This window comes from Solanum verrucosum, unplaced genomic scaffold (genome assembly GCF_900185275.1).
Source record: "Solanum verrucosum unplaced genomic scaffold, falcon-dt-bn FXZP01000181.1, whole genome shotgun sequence".
In the NCBI taxonomy this organism is placed as follows: Eukaryota; Viridiplantae; Streptophyta; class Magnoliopsida; order Solanales; family Solanaceae; genus Solanum; species Solanum verrucosum.
The window spans coordinates 1824040-1841958 of NW_026020407.1; the positions used below are offsets into that span (position 1 = coordinate 1824040).

Consider the following 17919-nt stretch of genomic DNA (forward strand, 5'->3'; position numbering starts at 1 on the left):
AACAAGGTGAAAATTCATGCTTGATTTGAGGTAAGTGATGGTTGTTTGATTCACGTGCTTGCTAACTAATTCATTAATATTATTTATATAAGGTATGGTTAAGAAAATCGAAGGAGTATAAACCAAAATGATTAACTTGTGGTCAATCACATTCAATGAATATGTTTACTTGAGTGTACAAGTGTGATTTTTATTCATTAAGATTGTGATTGTGATGTGTGATTGTTGGTTGGCTTAAGTACCACGTCTAGTACATACTAACGATTGGGCACCATGCCTAGTACATGATATCTATTGGTTGGCTCGAGTATCACACTTAATACATATTTGGTTGACTCGGGTACCATACCTAATATGGATTATCTATATGGTTGGCTCGAGTATCACGCCGATACAAATTACTATTGATTGACTCGGATACCATGTCTGGTACATGTGATTGTTTGTGTGTAGATTCCATGAGTGAATCAAGTTGGCTTGTTGTAATGTTGGTGATCACGTTTATTGCGTATATTATTTATTTAACTAAGTTGTGGTTACCTGTTTATATCTCATATATCTAGAGTTGGCCAATGATCCTACTAGTACACTATGGATTTTGTGTACTGATATTGCACTTTCTCTTTTTTGTTGAGCACAAGGCATATTTCGACGTCTTTGCGATTTGAGTTGCTTCGTCCAAGCCGCTATGGATTCCTCTTTTCCATGCAGTCCATTTTTTAGACTTAGACTCTATTGTTTTGGGGTTGCAACCCCACATTTTAGGCTATGTAGATATTTTGATACACGACTTTCAGGTTCTAGGGGGTTATTCCGTAGTGTTTTGTTGATTATGTCTTGAAATGTGACGTTGTGGTTTAATTTATAAAGACTATTTCCTTTTGAGTTGTTTGGTGTATTGCATGTTAGTAGAATAGTTGGTTCTCCCACCAAGGATTTAGTGTGGGTTCTTCTCGCGACGGGTTGAGTCGTGACAAAGTTGATATCAAAGTCCTAAGTTCGTTGATCTCATAGTACCAAAATAGATCTAGTAAATTCTTATGGAACGATATTGAGAAATACTTTTCTTCGAGGCCATATGACTTCAGGATATTTTCTTTTCGTGCCGTAACTTGTTTACGATTGGTATCTGGCAATTCAAATTGCACTAGACGAAACAGGGTGAGAGTACTAGCTCAAGCTATAGAATTGGTAGTGTGAGGGCGAGGAAAGGGTAGAGACAGAGGAAAGGGCAAAGGTAGAGGGAGAGAAACACCTGCTAGGGGTGGAGCTTACTGGCTGGGCCAAGGCCAGCAACCCCTCCCCCACCCAAGATTCATGCTAAGGAGAATGTGGAGGTAGATTTCGAGGAAGGTGTTGAACCTGAGATGGCAACATAGGTTGAGGGTGCAGGTCTTCCCTCTATGACTTATGAGGTCGTTCATCAAGTGTTGGCCTCTACAAGTTGGAGAGCTAGTACTGAGCCACTCCTACTGAGTCGACTACTCACGCTTCAGGTTCTCATCCCATTGCTACCATCGCTATCAAGATGGATGAAGTTTTGGGTCTAATGTGTTATTTTGTCCTATACTAGGCCTTGTCATGACCAAGACTAAGCATTAGTTGTTGACTAAGATGGTGTTTGGATTGACAGTTTTTTATTTCTGAAAGTGTTTGACAATTATAAAAATAACTTAAATAAATCAAAAATGACTAAAAATAAGTTAGAAGTAAAAAGTAGGGCCCCCCTACTTTTATTTTTTAACTTTAAAGTCATTTTAGTTTGACCAATGATATTACTTTTTATACCCTTAATTCTTTTAAATAATTCCAAATTTGCCCTTATGAAATAGAACTCTAACATCTCTTTTCCTCAACTTTCTTTGCTGATGCGGTGCTCCAATGCTCCAAAGCGTTAAAGCTCCAAAGCTCCCCCTACTTAGTTTTCTTGTTCTTCTTTAACATTTTAGTTTTCATTTCTTTTCACGAGACAAAAGTATCGACATTGAAGTAATTATTCTTCATTCTTTCTCGAGTTTTGTATTTTCTTTTCGGATTATGTATTTTTTATTTTTCTGTTTTCTTTTGTTGTTGCATCTAGTAATTTATAAGTTGACAACAACCCCTTGACATCCCCAAAATGATATTGTCTAATTTGTTGCACTTTTGGATTTGTTTAGTTTAAGTTTCTTTGGTTGTAATGGTATCCGCTCAACAACTAGATGTAGGAAAATAATGAACAATTAAGTTTTTCTTCATTCTCTCTCGATTTCTGTAATTTCTTCTTGGATTATGTACTTTTTTTTTTTATTTTTTGTTTTCTTTTGTTGTTGCAATGTTGTTTTTTGTATTTTAACTATGTATCAAATAATCTCTTTATTTAGTTAGTTGTAGTATATAATTTGATTGTGTGTAGTATATATTTGTCATATTTTATAAGATTATAGAAGTAGTTATTCTCAATTTTCTTATCAATTTTCATTTTCAGATCATTTACACCATGTCGTAAATTAATTTGAGATACACTAATGCTAAGTGGGATGATGATGCCCATCTCAAATTTATAGAGTTATGTGAATTGGAGATTACGAAAGGAACTAGACTAAATACTCATTTATCTAAAGATGGATGAAAAAATATGATCGATGAGTTCAATAAAAAGATGAAAAGACGCTATAAAAAAATAAATGAAAAATCATTGGAATAGCTTGAAAGTCGAGTGGACTCTTTTAAAGCAATTGATGAGAGGGGATACATGTATAGGATGGAATGCCACCAAAAATACAATTATGGCAGATGATGATTGGTGGAAGCGAAAAATTAAGGTACATTTCTCACATTGTTCTATATGTCTTTGTTATTTCTTTCATTGTTGAATTTTAATTTACCTAAATTTATTTTTTATCTTTTATTACGGGAGGATGTTCGATATAGAAAATTTAGGAATAAAGATCTTTTGCTCATATGATTTCTCTATGATGCATTATTTTCTGATATTGTTGCTACGGGAGAAAGAACACGTGTCGCAAATCAAGAATAATTTTTTTTAAAATAGGATAAATTAAAAAAAAAAGAATAAATGATATTGATGATGATGGTAGGGAACACTTTATTAATCCTAATGATGAAGGGGTGATTAAAGTGATGATCCACAAGATATGAATTCTACTATGTTTCCTAAGCCATCACTAAAAAGACAAATTTCAATTGATGGTATTGAAACTAGTAATCAACTAAAAAAAGTAAGACAAAATCAATTGTTGCATCAATGAAAGAGGATATGCACTTTTTAGTAGAGTTAATGTCTAACAAAAGTACTGCTACATCTCATGCCGTAGATGATCCCAACATTGTTATGTGTATGAATATTTTGGGAAGCATACCGAATATTTTTTGAAAAGGGTGAAATGTATAACTATTTTGTGAACATGTTTCTTAAAAAAGACATTCAACAAGTGTTTCTTAAGATGCCTACTGAAGAAGCTCCAAAGTCTTGGATTGAGTATTAACTATCAATTATACCTTAAGAAAGTGTGAAGAATGTATTGTTAGGGAAAAAATAATTTTATTATTTTATGTGTGACATTATGCTTGTACGCATAAACTTTATTTATTGTCTTTAATTTGGTTACTTGGATTTGATGTACTTGAGCTGAGGGTCTTTCGGAAACAGCCTCTCTACCTCCACGAGGTAGTGGCAAGGTCTGCGTACACTCTACCCTCCCCAGACCCCACCTAGTGGGATTTCACTGGGTATGTTGTTGTTGTTGTTGTCTTTAATTTGGTTTAGACATTATGGTTGTATAGTTAAACTTTTTAAAATTAGTTATGTAAATGTATTCATTATGTTGAATTTATGTAAATGTATTCGTTGTGTTGAATTTATATATAGGTGTTTGTTGTGTTGCATTCATATAAGTGTATTTGTTGTGTTGAATTTATATATAGATGTTTGTTGTGTTGCATTTATATAAATATTTTTGTTGTCTTGAATTTATATATATGTGTTTATTGTGTAGAATTTATATAAAAATGTATGTTGTGATTGAATTTATATAAATGTGTTAATAATATGGAAAGTATATAAAATAGTAAAATTCTTGTTTGAATTTATATAAATATTTTTATTGTTATGAATTTGTGTGTGTGTGAGCGCGCGCATGCGTTGCATACGTGCGTGCGTGCGTGCGTGCGTGTGTGAAATTTATACAAAGATGTATGTTGTGACTGAATTTATATAAATGTGTTACTAATGTAAAAAGTAGTAAAATTGAAATAATAATTGTTGATTCAAAATTGTTATAAGTAAGTAAAATGTATGTGTCATTACATGTAAATTAATGAAATTATTATACTCTTGATTTTTATTAATTGAAAATATTCTTATTTCCAGTTAAATGAAAGATTTAGACTTTACCAAATCACCTCATTTAAGTGATTTGTTAGATGAAGAAGATAAAGAACTCGAACAAAGTAGAAGAGAGCAAAATGGGAAAGAGTGGATGGCTCTATGCCGGATAGGAGGTAAATACATTTTAATGTATTACGAAAAATACTTATGCAAAGAACCTTGCCGTACATCAAGGCGCTCCAGATGTATATTTATTCAAGAGATATTACAAGGAAATGAAACTCATTGTTAAGAAACTTTTCGATTAAAAAAGGTGGTGTTTGTTGATCTATCCAAAAATTTAAATGAAAATATGGGCTCAAACCCAGGCGTGGATTGTCTATACATGAAATGTTAGGCATGCTCTTAATGACGTGTGCACATGGAGCGGGAAACCAAAGGATACAAGATATCTTTCAACATTCAAGGGGGACGGTTCATAGACACTTTCTTAGTGTTTTAAAAGTCGTTTCAAAGCTTGCAAGAGACGTTATTAAACCACATTTAAATTATAATGATGGTGTTGGAACTCACAAGCCATGTATGAATAATATTTGTCTTTCTTTAAGGTAAGTAACAAGTTTTAGTTAGCTATATTTTTTTAGCATTACTTGCTATATTTCTTTAGTTCATGTCATTTTAATTTTTTTAATATTACTTGCAAGAGATATTATTATTTATTAGAATATTTTTTTTAGTATTAGTTACATGCCTATATTTTTAGAATTGTATTGGAGCCCTTGATGGTACACATGTTAAAACTAGATTGCCACAAGGTTAACAAAGTACCTTATATTGGACGTAAAGGTTATCTGACTTAAAATATTCTTGCCGTTGTGGATTTTAACATGTGTTTTATATTTGTGTGGGCTGGGTGGGAAGGAGCAGCTCGTGATAGTCGTATATTTGGTGAGACTCTTCGTAGAAGTGAACTCAATTTTCCACATCCTTTAGGAAACAAATATTATTTAGTGGATGACGGATATGCACACATGAAGGGATATATGGCTCCATACAAAGGAGATTATCATGACCCAAAAACACAAGTCATGATGACATTTATGTTCCCAACCGATAGGTAAGCCAACCCAGTAATTTAATCAATTTAACTTAAAACGTAAAAAGGTAAGTAACGAACAATATCTCAAATACTAAGTCTAAAAATAATAAAATACAGAAAAAATAACATACTACCCCAAGATTTAGTGTCATAAGTACATGAGCTTCTACAATATGATACAGGTCCAAAATAAAATTACAAGCCTAAACATAAGAAAAACTTTGTCTGAATACTAAGACAACAAAATAAATTCAGAGATAATTAAGGTGTGGGCCACTGAATAGCCAAGTAGCTCACCACAACTTTAAGGTGATCCAACTTTGACCCAAAAAGCTCCATGAGGTGTGCTTGTACTCAGAATCTATTCTGCACCACAAAAGAGTGCAACAAGTGTAGTATGAATAAGAAACTACGTGTACACAATATGTATCATAGACCGATAACGAAGAAGTAGTAACAAAAATATATAAAAAAACATCATTATATTTTACAAGTTTACGTTACACTTATTAGCCAAGTTCCATAAAATAGGAATAATCAAATGTCACGAAATATCCAAACTGTAGTGAAAGACATAATCAAACAAGAATGAAGGATGTAATGAGATGCAATGCAATGCAACAAAATGAAATGATATGCCTCACATTCCAAGTACTCTCTCTCAACTGTATATACGCGATACTTCTCAGAAATACATCAAGAGTTCGTGACCCATACCGACACAGACAATCTCCATGTGTCTATGCGAACGTTCTCAATGCACTATCATAAAACTAAATAATCTCCAGCACGAACAATATCCATGTGCCCAATTTATAATCATAAATCAATCACAACACGGACAATCTCCACGTGTCAAATCTTTACTCATACTCAATTGCAAGTTAATGCATGTGCACAATATAATATCAATAAAAGGAGATGATCAAGAATCTCAGTAAATCAAATGTTGCTATGACATATAGTCACCTCAATTATCACAAATATACGGGTTCAATAAAGAAACACAACCACACAAAAGAAACCAAGTCACTAATACATCAACTAATTCCCATATGCTTTGGCATTCTCAGATTACAATCTATCATACTATAATAGTAAGCTTTCCCTTTAATAACACCGATACTCGTACCAATGCCCGTCACCCCATTGGTACGAGACCCCCATATTTCTCCCTTACCCATTGCCTATTTTATTTTAATTTTTAATTATAAAACGTCCCTCAAGAAAGTATAGGAAGTCTTAACATACCTTGAATGTTGAACATGTATCATGATCCTCATGATTTTACCTTTTTCTTTTCGTAATGCTTAAGAACATTTCCAATCTATCAGATATGTATTATTCATAAGTAAACAAGTCCATAGACACCCATATTGCTATATTTAGTTTCGGCTCGAAAATCAAGTAAAAAAGTCATCACGAGCCAACAAATTCGAATCTAAAATTTTCTTTTAGATTATGTTCATCCATGATAAAATAAACTTACATGCCAAATTTCAACTAAAATAGATCGTTATTCGCCCTTCAAATCAAGATTTTGTTCTAAGAACCCTAGGGCTACAATTTCTTAATTTAGTATAAATTCTACACGTTTCTACCCTAAAAATCTGTTCATAATCACATAAAAATTCCATAGAAAAGATATAATAATTACCTTGATGTTTTGGGATGAAATTCCTATTTTTCTCTTCTTTTTTCCCTTTTTTTTTCTCCAAACGTGAACTCAAAAAAGAAAAAAATTATGCAGTGGAGAAAAAGAAAAGAAAGTGAGAAAAGAAAAAGAAAAAGAGAAGTGAAAAATAGGAATTTCATCCCAAAACATCAAGGTGATTATTCTCATCTTTTCTATGAAACTTTTATATGATTATGAACAATTTTTTAGTGTAGAAACGTGTAGAATTTATACTGAATTAATAAAATATATCCCTAGGATTCTTAGAACAAAATCTTGATTTGGGGGTTAGATAACGATTTGTTTTAGCTGAATTTGGCATGTAAGTTTATTTTATCATGGGTGAATATAATTTGAAAGAAAATTTCAAATTCGAAATTGGTGGCTCAGAATGACTTTTTCTCCCGATTTTCGAGCTAGAACTAAATATAGCAATATAGGTGTTTACAAACTTGTTTACTTACGAATAATGTATATTTGATAGATTAGAATTTTGAAGCTTTACGAAAGGAAAAGACAAATCTTGAGGATCATGATACGTGTTCGGCATTCAAGGTATGTTAAGATTTCCTAAACTTCATTGAAGGACATTTTCTAATTAAAGATTAAAATGGAACAGACAATGGGTAAGGGCGAAAGGTGAGGTCTCATACCGATGGTGTGACGGGCATTGGTATGAGTACTAGTGTTATTAAAGGGAAAGCTTATTACTATAGTATGATAGATTGTAATCTGAGAATGCCAAAGCATATGGGCATTAGTTGATGTATTAGTGACATGGTTTCTTTTGTGTGGTTGTGTTTCTTTATTGAAACAGTATATTTTTTTATAATTGAGGTGATTATATATCATAGCGACATTTGATTTATTGAGATGCTTCATCATCCCCTTTTATTAATATTATATTGTGCACATGAATTGACATGAGATTGAGTATGAGTAAAGGTTTGACACGTGGAGATCATATGTATTCAGATTGATTTATGATTATAATTTGGGCATATGAAGATCGTCTGTGTTGGAGATTGTTTTATTTTATGATAGTGTGTTGAGATCATCCGTATCATCTGTGTTCGTATATGGACATCACGAGTCCCCCATGGATCACAAATTTTCGATGTATATCTGAGAAGTATCATGTATATACGGTTGAGAGAAATAGTACTTGACATATGAGACATATCATTTCATGGTGTTGCATTGTATTACATCTCATTACATCCTTTATTCTTGTTTGATTATGTGCTTCATTATTGTTTGGATATTTCTTGTTTGATTATTTCTATTTGATGGAACCTGGCTGATAAGTGTAACATGAACTTGTAAAATAAAAAAATAATTTTTATATACTCATGTCACTACTTTTTCGTTGTCGGTCTATGATACATATTAGGTACACGTGGTTTCGTACTTATACTACACTTTTTGCACTCTTTTGTGGTGTAGATTACATTTTGAGTATGTGCGCACCTCAAGGAGCTTTTTGGGTCTGAGTTGGATCACCTTAAAGTTGTAGTGAGTTGCTTGTCTATTCTGCGGCCCACACCTTCATTTATCTCTGAATTTATTATGTTGTCTTAGTATTCAGACGAAGTCTTTCTTACGTTTAGGCTTTTCATTTTTTTTGGACTTGTATCATATTGTAGAAGCTCATGTACTTATGACACTGAATCTCGGAGTAGTATGTCAATTTTTCTGAATTTTATTTTTTTAGGCTTAGTATTTGAGATATTGTTCGCTACTTACCTTTTCACGTTTTAAGTTAAATTGGTTAAATTATTGGGTTGGATTGTCTATTGATTGGGAACATAGGTGCCATCACAACTTGTGTTTTTGAGTCGTGATAATTTGGTATCAGAGCCCTAGGTTCATCGGTCTCACGAGTACAAGAGCTGAGTCTAATAGAGTCTTGCAGATCGATGCAGAGACATCTGTTACTTATCTTTGAGAGGCTATTGGACTTTATGAAACTTCTATTCTTTCATTTTTTATCATGTGTATGTGGTTCGATTTAAGATATAAACTCCATTATTTCATTCTCTCGCCAATAGTGATGAGACATTCTCGAATTCATATGTTAGTGATAGTAATGATGTTATGTGGTATAGTGTGAGATGTAGTGATATGACTAGTATGATGACTAAGTAATAAGCATTGTGACTTTGAATATATCAATTGAGAAGGGTAGAAATAGTAAAAATGACTTGCTCGAGGTGTAATTTTGATAAAAATATTTCAACTTTGTTGGTATTTATTACGACAATCTCATGGTATAGATATATCACTAATAGATCAATAATTTAATATTAAAAGGGTATAATAGGATGCTATGATATCAAATGTAATCTTACGAGGATCAATCGATTAGGTAAGAGCAAAGTAATCATGATCATGCTACAATGAGAAGTTGAGAAATAGCAAAAATATAAGAGGTCGTCATTTATGATGAAGTATAAATGGTAGAACTTGCTATAAGATTTGTATGAAACTATGTGGGAACATTCATAGAGACGTGTGTCTAGTGGTAAAGGATCGCCACACAATTCATGGACTAATATTTTGGTGGTTGGAAATATTATATCAACAAATAACTAACTTTATTGGAGTAACCAAGATTGTCCCAAGTATTGTTCAGTATGCTCTCAATTTTTATAATTTTATTTCGACTATCGATCTACTTTCCTTTAGGTACCTTGTTTCAGATATGGATATGTTTTGTGACTCTCCTTCTATGTTTGTACGTATTCAAACACCCTTAAATGATTCTTAGTGGTGGATCGATTACATCGATCTTAAATTGTTGATTTGGTAGCATACAATATATGGATAGACTTAATTATTTCAAACATGCTAAATGTTGATATCCCATTGAGTATACATATAGACTATTTCCATATTATGCAATTCTAGAATGTTACGCATAGAAAATGACCTTAGATATGTTTGATATTCTTAAACTAAAATGGTAGGTCACCCTTAGTATCTATCTGAGGAAGGTAATATCATTATCAAAGACCCAATGTATGATTAAGAAAGAATATCTCACATATTTGACTTATATTCATGATATGAGTATCAATACTTCTCCTTTAGAATCAGAATCAGTGATGAAAGAGTTTTTGGAGGTGTTTCATTTGATTGATTTTAATTTTAGTATTGACTCAGAGCTGGGAATTTAGCTCATTTCTATTACTTTTAATTGGAACTCTCTAACATAATTAAAAGAATAGTAATAAGGCTTTTTGAGTAAGGGTTTTATTGGACCAAGTATTTCTACTTGAATTTTTCTAGTCTTAATTGTGAAAAAGAAGGGTGTGCATTGACTATAAATTTTTTAACAAAGTGATTATTAAGGAAAAATATCATATTTTGTGTATTGAGTACTTGTCTAGGAGTTTTGATAACCTCAAAAATTGAATTGAGAGTTGAATACTATCGATTCAAGATTAGGACGAAGGATATCATTAAGATAGCCTTCAAGACCTCTTATGACATTATGTGCTCTTAAGTATTAGTTTTGTGATGACTAACACCGCAATGACATCTATGGAGTTGATTAATGGAGTGTCCATGCCCTATTTGAATTTCTTTGTATAATCTTCATTGGCGATATTTTGATCTACTATCGTAATAGAGAAACATGAATAGACTTTGAGAATCATGCTCTATAATTTTTGAAGAAAGCGTGACTTTATGTAAAGTTTTCTAAGTGTGAGTTCTAGCTCAGTTTCATGACATCTTTGAGCTTATTGTGACTAAGAATGATATTATGGTAGATGAGAAGAGTATTGAGATAGGTCTACTTCACCTTTTGAGATAAGAGCTTTGTGGGTTTGACCTGTTACTACAAATGAAATTTGGATGACTTCTCTTTTATTGTGTCTCTATTGAAAAAACTAACCTAGAAGATTTTGACTCTCCAATGATCTGAGGAGTGTGAGGTGAGCTTTCAAAAACCTAAGACATTGTTGACTTCATACTTGATTTTGACCTTGTCAATGAAAGATAAAGAGTTCACGAAGTATTATAATGTTTCACGGGTTAATCTTTAGAATGTTTTGATGTAAAAAAGTAAGATAATAACGTATATTTTGAGATGGTTGAAGGTGTAGGAGAATAACTGTCCTACTCATTATTTAGAGTTGATCATGATAATTTTATTTTTTGAAAACTTGAAGGCATTATTTACTTGGACACCAATGTGAGGTGTTTACAAATTATCACAGTATTTAATATATTTCTAGTAAGAGAGATCTAAATTTGAGGCAGAGGAAATGGTTATGGCTACTTAAGGATTATGGCATTACTATCTTGTATTACCCGAACAAGACAAATATAGTAGCAAATGCATTGAGTCAGAAGTTAGTATGAACAATTTGATTTTATTGCAAGTGGAATAGATGTTCAATACTTGGCTAATAGATTTACGAGACTTGATATTTCAGATCCTGATATGATTGTTGCATATATTGAGGTACAGTCCTTTCTAGTGGATTAGATCAAGGCTAGACAGTTCGAAGTTTAGAAGTTGAATATAATTCAAAATAAGGTGTTAAAGGGTGATTATAAAGTTGAAATGTTAGATTCGAAATGTGTTTTAAGAATGAAGAATCATATTTATCTTTTAAGAATTGCTATTTTGACCAAGTTACTTATGAAAGAGATTTATAATTATAAATATTCTATTCATTGAGGAGTAGTGAAAATGTATTATGATTCGAAGAATTATCGGTGATATCGAATGGAGAGAGACATTATAGAGTATACCTCTCAATGTTTGAACTGCCAGCATGTAATAAGCACCAGAGATTAGGTGGTGAGACTCAGAAGATGTATATACATGAGTGAATGTTGGAGTGAATTTCCATGAATTTTGTGATAGGATTGACAAAGATTTTGAGAAAGATTAGTGATATTTGACTTATCATGGATAGAATGATCGAATAAGCTTACTTTTGGTCGGTTTAGACTTCATACATACAAAGAGTTTGGTTAGAATTTACATTCAAAAGATAATTTATTTTCATCATTTCAGACAGATTAAATTAGTTCATATCTAATTTTTGATAGTCTATGTATAATGTGTTTGGTATTCGGGTAGAGCTTAGCATAATTTTTCATACATAGATAGATGGTTAGTCTGAATGGTTTATTCAAGTGTTAGAGGATATATTACATATGTGTGTGATTGATTTGGGAATTCATTAGGCCTAATTATTGTCAGTGAAGAATTTTCTTGTAATAATTATTACCATTTCATCATCCAGATGGTCCTATTTGAGGCATTGTATGATAGAAGATGTTATTCTTCGATTTGTTGATTTGAAGCATTCATGGTTAGACCTTAGGACATTGATCTTTGAGAAATTTGTTAGATAAGTTCAAGCTGATTCAAAATAGATTTCTCATATCCCAAGAGAAAAAGAGTTATGCGGATTGAAAGATTTGTGATCCGAAGTTCATGATTGGAGAGAAACTTTTAATGAAAGTATCGCCCGTGAAGGGTGTTATGATGTTTGGAAAAAAGGACAAACTCAACCTTGGATTCATTGATCCGTTTGAGGTACTTCTACATTTTGGAGAAATGAATTATGAGTTGGATATGCCACAAGACTTATCAGTTGTTCATCTGATTTTCCATGTTTTTATGTTGAAGAAGTATTGTGTTAATAGTTGTCATTTGATTCAATGTGACTCAATAGAGTTCGACCAAGAATTTAACATTTGAGAAAGGTCCTATAGTTATTATGTATAGGCAGGTTAGAAATCCACTTGAAAGGTTGAAGTCCAACACAATGGCGGATCCAAGATTTTCACGAAGTGGGTTCAAGATATAAAAAATAAATAAGCAAAAAAGAAAACAAAACAAATTTTGATTAATTAAAATATATCATTACAATTCTATGCTACGAGTTTTCATTTCTTGAAACCTATTCATAATACTCTCATAAAAAATAGTATTAAATATCCTTTTCTCTACATAAAGCAGCACCATATGATTACTCATGAAATCATCATCCATTTGATTTTGCAATTCACTCTTGGTCAACTTCATTTCCAAGAAAGCTCTTTCAACTGTAGCAGTAGCAATGAGCAACACAAATTTTATAAGGCGAAACACAAGAGAATAATTTAAATGTTTCTTTACCTTAACTAGTTTTTCAGAAATATCACCAAGCCTTTTTAGAATGGAGAACCTTTTATCAACATCACAGATATCAACTATATAAGTCTCTATCTGATTCCTAAGAGTAACCATTGCATTTTCACCAAAATCATCAGGATATAATTCAGCCATTCTCAATATGTTCTTGATGTCAAAACTAGAAAATGAGTCAATTGGATTCAGACAAGCAACTTCAATAAGCAAATCTGTACTAACCTCATTAAAACGATCATTGAGTTCTTGAAGCTGCCAATCAATAATCTTAAAAAATACTTCCACATGATAGTGATGTAAGATAGTATACTCAACAACTTTACGTCGAGATCTTTCAAAATTAACATAGAACTCATCAAAATTAGGTATTAAAATATCATACTTGCCACAAAATGTAGACACATTCTCGACAAGTGGATTCCATCCTTCATTACTTAAATCTTGTAATCGTTTCTTCACCACTTTAAAAGTAGAATGACATTTGCAATATCTTGTTCTTTCTTTTGTAAAGATTCATTAAGCTCATTTGTGATCGCTAAAATATCTCTCACTTAATGCAATATGAAAGCAATCTCAAATGTTCGACAAAATTTAAAATATCCTGTTGCTTTAGCTTTTTCTTCAAAAGATCTATTATCAACAATAATAGTATCAAGAACATCAGTAATAGGGCCAAACATACTAATAAAGTTCCTGAAAGATTTATAATGTGAACCCCACCGATTATAATTGGTAGCTCTAGCAAATCAAGTCCTTGATTCAATCCCTTACCACTTTCAATCTTGAATTTTTTTTGCTTGAGATTCTCGAAATTCATCCATACGTTTAAAAGAACCTCCCAATACATTTAAGACATTAGAAACCAACAATACAAGTTCTCCGACTTGAAGACATTTTTTGGTACCCCAATAAGAGTTAACTGAAGTTGGTAAGCAAAACAATGAATTGCATGAGCTGATCTACTTTCTTGTTGAATCAAACACTTAAGGCCACTTAGACGCCCTTGCATATTGCTAGCTCCATCATAGCATTGTCCTCGTATAAAAGATAAACTCAAATAATGTTGAGCAATATAGTTATCAATTGCTTCTTTCAAACATAAAACACTAGTGTCATGAACATTAATAATTCATATAAACCATTCCACCAGAGACCCTCTCTATCAACATAACTCAAAACAATTATTAGATTCTCCTTACGTGATATATCACAAGATTCATCAACTAACAATAAAAAAATTTCACCATTTAGATCCTCTATAATAGCTTTAATTGTTTCAAGCTTACATGTAGTGACAATATATTTTTGAATTTTATGAGAAGTCAACTGGTTATTTCTTGGAGCCTTTTTCAATTCAAGTTCACTAATTTTATTACACCGCTTCGCATACTATGAAATAATTTCAAGAAAGTTACCTTTTATTAGTGATGATTCATCTTCACGATGTCCATGAAATGCCAATCCTTGATTCAAGAGAAGTCTCACCACTTCAACTGAAACCTTTAAACAAATTTTGTGCTCAAGCTTGGTTTGATAGGATAGCTTAACAAATGCGGCTTGAAATGATTGTTCTTGTCACATTAGATCTTCACACTTCTTCTTTGCCTGATTATGAGCATTGTTTGACTTACCAATATGCATATATAATCTTTTCTTTTTGTGCCAACTATTGAACCCTATACTTGAAAATGTTCCGCCTCCACCTTGATGAGTGCTTTTATCTTGAAATAAATAACAATACAAACAATAAGATGCATCTTCGGTCACACTATACTCCAACCAATCATGATACTTTCAAACCATATGCTATTAAAATGACATTCAAATTCATAAATATCACTTTGAGGAAATTTGCAAATTCAAGGTTGATGAGGACCTCTTTGGATATATGCTTGCCTAATCTCATCACGTTCATCCGGATGATAGCCTCGAATGGATGTCCTTTTCTTTGTATCCGTCAGTAAAGAATCCAAATCTACGCCTTGATTTTAGCAGAATGATGAGTTTCTTCTAATTGGTTTAAGTTTTCTTCCACTCGAGGAGCATTTTGAGCGGATGAACTTGATTGTGGAAACTTGGAGGATATAGGAGAGAAAAATCTCTTCATTTGATTTTGAACTTGTATTACCAAATTAAAATTCTAATTAAAAAATAATTAAAAAACATTGTTAAATAAATGGAATTTCAGTTTATCAATATAAACTAAGAAGATAAAAAAAATACTATGAATGATTTCTCCTCACTCAATATTTCACAAATAAAATCAAAATATTAAACAAAATAATTATAACCTTAATTTCAAAAACGAATACATAGAAATAATACCTAACATATATATATATATATATATATATATATACTAGTAAAATTACCCGCGCCTCAAAGGGGAATTCAATATCACAAAATTTATAAAATAATACTTAAAACCTATATGTCATTAAAATTTAAAAGCAATATTATCTTAAATAAAAGATTACATAGTAACAAACATTAATAATGTAAATGAAAATGAAAATTATAACATTTTATCATTTATCGTTAATAACATAAGTATAAATTAATGACTGTAAAAATACATATCAGTATCTGTAACATAAGCAATGGTGTCAGTGAACCGCTCAACATGATCAAAGTCCACAAATATTTAATTGAGAAGAAGAAGAAGAAGAAGAAGAAGAAGAAGAAGAAGAAGAAGAAGAAGTAGTAGTTCAGAATTTTCTTTGTTGTAAAATGAGAGGAAATTCCTCTAATTATAGACTACAAAGGGTAGTGTGATTTATTGTGCCTTTCGGAAATGTCACAACTATTTGGAAAAGTTGTAACCCTTCGAAAAGGTCACAACCTTTCATAAAAGTCGCAACTCTTCATAAAGTCGCAACTTTCATAAAAGTCACAACTTTTCATAAAAATCGTTAACTCTTCATTAAAGTCGCAACTTTTAATAAAAGTCACAACTTTTCATGAAAGAAAAAGGCTAGTTTTGAAAATAAATAAATTAAATGGGAATCCTGGTTTGTGGTGGCGTCACGTAGGTGGGCTTAGGGTTCTCTTGTTTATATATATATATATATATATATATATAGCTATTGGTGCGAGATTTGAGAGACGGAGAGAGTCTTCTTACTTCAGCAAAAATAATCGCTCAAATTTTTGGGGATAGAAAGCGAGAGAGGCCCAAGCGTTCAACAAAGAAAAAGACAAAGGTTTTGAGCATTGAGGAATAATAGGGATTTGTACCTTTTTAGTTGAATTCTATTTTTTACTATTAAGGTATATAATAATAACGTAACAATAAACATTTTAAAAGAAACTAACAACAAAAAGCATAAAAGTTATTGACTATTGGACTTTTAAATGTTAAAGTAAAAGACTTCTGTACCTTTCATAGTTTCAAAGAAACTAAAAGGACAAAATTTAAACCTAGTTAAAAGGATAAAAGTGTCTAGACGTTTTATTTATTAAAAACATGAATTAATGCTGAAATGTGGCAAGCGAGATTCAGACTTGGGTTGGCTGGAAAAATTGTACCCTCTTCACCGCTAGGCTAGGCGTCGCACTTGTGCTACTGGAGTAAAAAATTAATATATACCTACAAAAGTTTAAATATTGATTAAATAAACATACATACATTGTTATTTTTCAATGAAGTGGGTTTTTATGAACCCACTTTACCTATTGTAGGTCCGTCGCTGGTCCAACATACAGATAATATATTCTCAACTATTTGATACTCCAGGTACTATCTTTCTCTTTACGTTCGAGGATGAATATGTGTTTTAGTGGTGGATGATGTAACGACCCTCTTAATAATTTTATGAATTTTACATGTATTTCTAATTTTGACCCTTCTCATAGTTTTTATAAGTGATTTATGACTTGCGGAAATGAGTGATGCAATATTTAAATAAATTAAGAGTTATTTAAGTTTTATTAAATAATAAGAGGAAAATAAAAGGGCAAGCCCAAAAGAGAAAAAAAATAAAATTAAAAAAGGGGCTACGGTCAATTGGAAAAAAAGAAGAAGGGATAATGTTGTTGCTTTTGTTCGTAGCAACAGTTAGCGCAATAGAAGAAAAGAAAATAAAGGGAGAAAAAGAAGGGAAAGGAAAGAAAAAAATTGAGATTTTCACCCCAAATCATTTAGGTGATGATTCTCTTCCTTTCCATTAAACTTTTATGTGATTGTGAATAGATTTTTATGGTAGAAACTTGTAGAATTTGTGCTGAATTATGAAAATATAGCCCTAGGATCTTAGAACTAAATCTTTATTTGGGGGTCGAACAACAATCCGTTTTAGCTAAAACTTTCCATGCAAATTTATTTTATCATGGGTGAACATAATCTGAAAGAAAATTTTAGATTCGAATTTGGTGGCTCGAAATGACGTTTTGACCCAATTTTTGGGCCAGAACTAATATAGAAATATGGGTGTCAACGGACTTATATTTGATATATTGAAAATGTTCAAAAGCTTTACAAAAGGGAAAAATGAGATCTTAAGGATTGGTGGGACATGTTCAACTTTTGTGGTATGTTAAGACTTTCTAGACTTTGTTGAGGAACGTTTTCTAATTAAAGATTAAAAATGGAATAGAGAATGGGTAAGAGTGAAAGATGGGGGTCTCGTACCAATGGTGTGACGAGCAATGATACG

At 31.8% G+C, this 17919-nt stretch overlaps 1 pseudogene; it reads left to right on the plus strand.

Moving 5' to 3' along the window:
* Positions 1-2494: 2494 nt before the first annotated feature.
* On the plus strand, positions 2495-3516 carry LOC125840538 (uncharacterized; annotated as a pseudogene).
* The last annotated feature ends 14403 nt before the right edge of the window (positions 3517-17919 follow it).